The sequence below is a fragment of the Pteropus alecto genome, unplaced genomic scaffold (assembly GCF_000325575.1).
Source record: "Pteropus alecto unplaced genomic scaffold, ASM32557v1 scaffold131, whole genome shotgun sequence".
NCBI lineage: Eukaryota > Metazoa > Chordata > Mammalia > Chiroptera > Pteropodidae > Pteropus > Pteropus alecto.
Genome location: NW_006434709.1, coordinates 2,816,586 through 2,823,022, shown reverse-complemented (window position 1 = coordinate 2,823,022; position 6,437 = coordinate 2,816,586). Strand labels below are relative to the sequence as shown.

The following is a 6,437-nucleotide window of genomic DNA, read 5'->3' as shown; positions in this document are numbered from 1 at the left end:
CTTGAAGAACTTTCCAACAGTGCTTTAGAGACAACCGCATCAATACCAGAGAGAGAGAGGGACAGGAGCAGAGGTGGAAGAAGACAGAGGAACCACTGGGGAACCTCGAGCCATAGCATACTGGCGTTGCGGTGTCCCAGGGTGCCCTATGGCATCATCAGTTACCAACTGGATCCAGGAAAACAGCATTGCCAGTTTTTAAGCTCTATTGGATCATCAGCTATTTTCTTGTCATATTTTTGGCAGAGTTTGGCTAATATCTCTTCAATGTGGTAGAATAAACCTACTAATTCATTCCTTTATGTTAAATGTTTAAAAAGCAGTCTAACCATGTGAAAGAATCTGAGTATCTTCAGTAAGTCAGTGTTAATGCTCAGAAGATGCCAAACCGAGCATAGAACTGTGGCAAACCCACTGCCCATCACCGAGGGTTCTCGTAACACATTGCAAATAATTTGTGTCTACTCTGCTGTCAAAGGGTAATTGTTACAGTTCCCCGGACCCATCCTGGGGTAAGTTAAAATAAGAAATATTGAGGGATCACTGTTTTGGGGGCACAATAAAGCATGTGACAAATAGAAATGAGACCAAAAAAAATGATAGATGAAAGTTTCAGTATTGCCTTTATTATTGTGGGCTGGAGACTGCGGCTGAGTGTGGCAGTAAGTGGACTGGAACTGAAGCCCAGAATTAAATAGATTTAGCAGCCTTGTCGCGGGCATGGGGCCTGTCTGGGGAAAACTTAAAACTACAGAGTTACGGGGAAGCCAGTGAAGCTTAAGCTTCATCGATGAAGCTTAAGCTTCATCAAACGGGATCCCCATTTGAAAGGGTCCTAGCATGCTCAGTTGACTCCGGTCTTATTTACTGAACTGGTAAAGGGGAAGAGAAAGTCCTGGGGTAAACACACAGGTGCCCTCAACATGGAAGGACACACAGGAGTGGGGAGGGACGCGCTCCCTCCTTAGCTGAGACCGCCATTCAGGCTGAACCGAACCACAGACCCCGCCCTCCGTTGGCTCCAAAAATGCCCCATGCCTGGGCATCAATCAGAATCCCAGTCCAAACCCAACTTTGGGATGGAGGGTTTCACAAAGGTTTTTGAAGTTGGGCTTCTCCCAGTCTCCCACTAAGTCCTCCCCATTTTATCCTCTTCCCTTGACCCTGGCAACTCACAAACGAAACCGAAACAGCAGCAATGCTTGGTGCTCTGTTGTCCAGAGACCTGCCCCTCTCTTATCCCACTGCAGGAGGACCAGACAGGAGCCCTCCCTTCCATGCTATGCATCAGAAATCCAAAATTACCTAGAAACCCAGCAAGTAAGAGATATTTTCATTATTCGAGTTTCATTGTTTGAACACAATGCCTCCCTCCGTGTCTTAAAAGAGGTGCCCTCACTCGGTGAGCTGGGAACAGGAGAAATTAAAGAAAAAGCCGTGATGCAGAGATTTGGCCTTTCAAGCCAGGCAACCTTCAGGGCAGGTCATCCCAACAACAAAAGGTCCACTTGGAGGAAGGAGCAGGGCTGGGTGAGACCTGCCCTCATGTTGAATATTCCGTGTCTGCATGCTCACCTGCAGGCCTCTGTGACAGTGCATCATACTGCAGCCTTTGACGGGTGGGAAAGGCATAAAACTATTCATTGAAGAAAATGCCTGATCTCCCCCAGATAGAAGATGCTTGCTTTACCACCCGCTTCCTTTCAGCTCTAGTCACACACACCCCGGAACACCCCCATATCCTGCCAACATTTTTTTAAATTAAAGGGCCATGTTGATTTTTTAAACTTGGTTTTCTCTTTTCTAAATAAAATAAGAATTTAACTTGTGTTGATATTTAGGTTGTTGAAAAATAACGATGGACTCAACCTTGGCTATTTATCTGCTGCTTTCTTTTCCTCTGAAATCTCTTTCTAAAGTTTCCAGTGAATTGCATGCAGGGCCTGTCCAGCTCTCACTTTGTGTCATACAGTCAGGTCCATGCATGTTCCTGCTTCAGGCTCCTCCACCTCAGTGAGCACTCTCAGACAGAGAGCCTGGAGTAGAGCTGTGCTTGCAGGCCTGGGGGCAGGCTCGTGCTGAACTTGTGAGTTCTCAGAAGCCCCTTCTACCCTTCCAGCTCACCCCCTGAGACAGGGCCTGAGTAGGCACAATTCCATAAGAGGGGTCACTGACCTCAGTGGTTTCACTCAGACTTATGGTAGTGACCATGGAGGTCTGGGGGTGTCTCTCCAGTCCTGGCCAGCCTTTGCCCTGGTGAAGGGAGGCAGCAGAGGCCTAGCCATACACAGGTCCTGAGGCACGCCCAGTGAGTCCATAACTCTCCTGGGCTCCGATCCAAGAAGCTTTTAGGAGCAGGTGGCAGTTAGCACAGGGTGTGCCAAAAACAGTGAGCCAGGACGTGAGAGGGCAAGTCAAAGGCAAGAGTCCAAGAGCAGGAAAACGGAACCCAGAGCAGAGGCAGATTCTGGGGTACCAGGCTATGCCGTGTGTGCTCTGGAACTCTGAACGTGCCTCCCGGCCACTGGAGCCTACTACTCAGCACCCAGGGGGCTTCTTTATCGTGGGACTTGGTGAAGATGCAGAACAGTTTAGAATACTTGAACTAATTTCAAGAGTGAAGCAAATACCATTCACTAAACAGTGTGATGCGTATGTATTTCTACACTGCAAACTGATATATATTCAATGAGTAACAGAGCCATCCTTACAGTTGTCAGTTCCTCTTCACAAGGGTATTGGTTGAAGCTCCAGGCCAAGCTCATGTTTAAGGGGAAAGAAGGTTCTGTTCCTTCCCGACTTCACTCTGAGTACACTTTCTCCTATGTGACACGTGATCCACAGTGGGCCACGTCGGTGAAGTTTCTTCCATCAGAGCAGATACGGCAGTTACAAACACGGTTTTAATCTCTCATGCAGCTGCTTAAAGTTTAGTCTTTAAATTACAGATATTTTTTAAGTGAATTTTTATAAATCTGACAACATAGTGTAACAGTTAAGTGAGAGGGAGGCAAGATTCTAAAGTCAAACAATAAAATTTTGCAAAATTAAAATTGTGGGCATATAAATATATCTATAAGTGGTTTGTGGAGGTTCTTGGGTACATTTACATACCTTTGCTGAATCTCCATTTTCCTTACCTACAAAAGAGGGGAAAATAGTCCCTACAAAAGAGACATTAAAATTAGGCTCATTTAATTAAATGAGATGATGTGTATGTAGCACTTTGCATGGTGGCAGGTATGTAAATAGCGCACAATAATGATCAGCTATTGTAAGTAAAATCAGTGCTGATCACACCGTGAAAATGCAGAAGTTTCAGAAGGAATGACCCCGAAAATGTCATCCTAAATGACTTGGGCAGATTAGCAGGCGCCCTTCACCTGGGCCTTTGACCCCCAATCTTTCCCTCTTCAGGCTTGTACTCTACAGCATCCAAGAAACAAATCTGATCACAGTGCCCCCGGGGCTAAATATGCCACGGTCCCCTTTGCCTCAGGATAAGAGCCAGTCTCCCGGCTTGGCTTGCATGGCCTCTCGCAGTGGGGACTCCACCTCCCTTTCACCCTCAATGCCGTGCACTTTGCGTTTGCCTTTCTGTACCAGAATGCCAACTTCTCGGCCCTGCAGGAGGGCCCGTGTCGCCTCCTCTATGAAGTGCTAGTTCGCAGGCACTCAGTTCTTAGCACTTGCTAAGAGCAATAACCTGCTGGTTAAACCGGTGAGCTGTGGAACCAAACTGCCCAGGTTTAAATTCTGGTTTGTCTCTGTGACCTTGGGCAAGTTTCTTCACCTGTCCTTGCCTCAGTAATTTATCTATAAGATGGGAAGAATAGTATTATTGAATTCATAAGGTCATTAGCGAGAATTAAATGAGCTAATATGGAGAGCATGTTAGTATATAGAATAGTCCTTGGTACATAGTAAACGCTCAATAAATATTAGCTGTACTAATACCAGTTATTATCATCATAATCATTATTTCTGTTCAACAAGAACGGAAGCTCTTTAAGCATCAAAACTGTCTATTTTATTTACTGCCCGGCACCTAAGAAGTGCTAGGTACACAGCTGTTGAACAACATACAGCCCCCTGCCTGTGGTTAACTACTTATACATCTCCCTCAGCAGAGTGCTTTGGTTCTGTCTAACCAATGCAGTATCCCAGAGATCTGCTCTGTGGGCACAGAACAGACCCTCAATAAATGTTTGCTGAATGAATACATGAATGAACCTCTGAGGTTGTGTGTACATGTTATCTCTTAGTAAAACATAAGCTTCAGGTCTAAGTTTATCAAAACTCTATGCCCTTTGTTCGGTGTTAACTATTGCACCGCTTAAATAACAGTTCCTGAAAGATCATGAAAACCAGGCAGTGCGGTTGGGGGCTCTGTGTGGGGCTGTGTCTAGAGCAGGAGAAAGTTCTACCAGGAGTTCCTGCCCCTGGGCATATCCCCTCCCCCAGCGTCCCTCGTTGCACCTGCTCCTTCCTGAGTCCCATGCTGTCCTCCTCTGCTTCAGCCAGGGAGAACTGCTCCTCATAAGGGCACAATTCCAAGCCTAGCTGGAGAAAGGCCAGAGGTAACTTTGTCCTAATCCAGGAAGTCTTCTCTCAGCACAGAAGGCTCCTCTCTCTGCTTTTGAGCCAGGTCCTTCACCCTTCCCACTTCACAGGAAACCTTCTCTTTCTTCCAGAAGGGAATTTAAATATTTCCCCACACTCCTTACGCCTTTCTGCTTCAGTTCCTCTACCTAAAGTGAAATATAAAATCAGGAGGGGGAGATTGTACATAATGTGAATAAATGTAGTCTGTAGTCTTCACTTAATTATAACTCAGTATAAAAGACTGCTGCTTTATAAGCCTCTCAGTAACCAAAACCATTTATGATTCCAAGTGCAAACAGATTTATGACCTGAAATACCCACCCTGTTTGCTGTCGTGGGGAAATAGAGGGAGGGTGAGCTACAGCTCAATGTTTGACATGATAGCTTTCATCTCAATCGCCCAGCCACGTCTGCTTACATCTTATAGCTCATTTTATCCTCACGTCAGTGCAGTGAGGCAGATAATGTTTGGTATCTCCATTTTATGGGCATGGAATGCAGAGACTGAGAGATCAAGAGGGTTGTCCTTAACTAACAATAAGTTTAGAAAACACACGTGATTTCTTTGTGTCATCACTGAGAGCATCACTCTGTGCTGTAGCTCATATGTAAATGTTGTCGGTCCAGAGGCATCCTCTCTACCACGTCCATGTCCATCCGCTGGCCCCTGTGCTCTTAACCCCACCCACTGCCCACCCCTGCACTTGCACTTGTAAGGCTACAGCTCCCTCAGGGACAGTCTGGCATTCCCAAGCCTTGGCTTGGGAGGCGGGTTGTTAGTTCCTTGGCTTTTTGGTCAGAGACATTCCAGGAGTAATAGCTGCCTTTAAACAGCTTCCAGTAGCCCCTGCTGAGCACTGGGATGGGAGTGAGTCATGTCCTAGCTCTGCCATTAACCTGCTGTGTTACCCTGCACAGGCCACCCAACCTCCCTTCTCTGTAAATGGAGGCAGAGGGGCAGCTTTTAGAATCTGATCATACTGTGAATGGTCTCCCAATTGCAAATTTTTAAAGTACAACTTCAGTAGTTTATTTCTTCATTATGCTATGTTAAAGAAAAAAAAAAGGAAAAAGAAAATAGAGATTAAAAAAAGAAGAAAATTACCATAAACTCACTACCACCAAAACCACTATTAATATTTTAGTAAGTATCCCTCATTCTTTTGCTCTCACTCTTGACACACACACACACACACACACACACACACACACACACACACACACACACATCCATTCTTTAGACCAGGGATGTTTTCTTATGTCATTTGAATATTATTTGAAAGCATAATGTCTATATAATAATTGATTACATGGTATTTCTATAATGTATTATTTGGTTATTCTCTAATTGTTAAACATTTAGGTTTTCCTTCTATTATTTTCTTATTATTAATTATTATTATTTTTATCATCATCTGTGCAAATATACTTGATTATTTTCTTGGACTAAAAGTGGAACTTCCAGCTTTATTCAGAAGAAGAACCTATAACAATTAACACCTAGGACAGTTTGCCCCTCACCACCTCCCTTCCTGAAAGTTGTACCCCTTTTCGATCCCGGCAGCCAGGAGGGAAGGAGAGTAAAAGGGACTTAAATCTGCTTCGTGAACCAGCAGCCCAGAACACCAACACCAAGTAGGATCTCTGTTGGCTAGAAGTTCACAACCATCTCAGGCCACAGCAACCATGCCTATTTTCAGGACTAGCCTAGGCACATTCTGAAGTGAGTGTAATTCATCTTGGGTGCCTGCCTCACCCCCTGGCCACCACATAACCATGTGATGTGACTGCTGCGTTGACTCAGCCACCGCACCCCTCCCTCCCAGGTTCAG

General features: G+C 45.2%; 1 protein-coding gene across 3 annotated transcripts in view; it reads left to right on the top strand.

Moving 5' to 3' along the window:
- Window positions 1-6,437, top strand: part of ANTXR1 (anthrax toxin receptor 1) — a 216,557-nt gene that overhangs the window by 117,015 nt on the left and 93,105 nt on the right. The window lies entirely within an intron of this gene.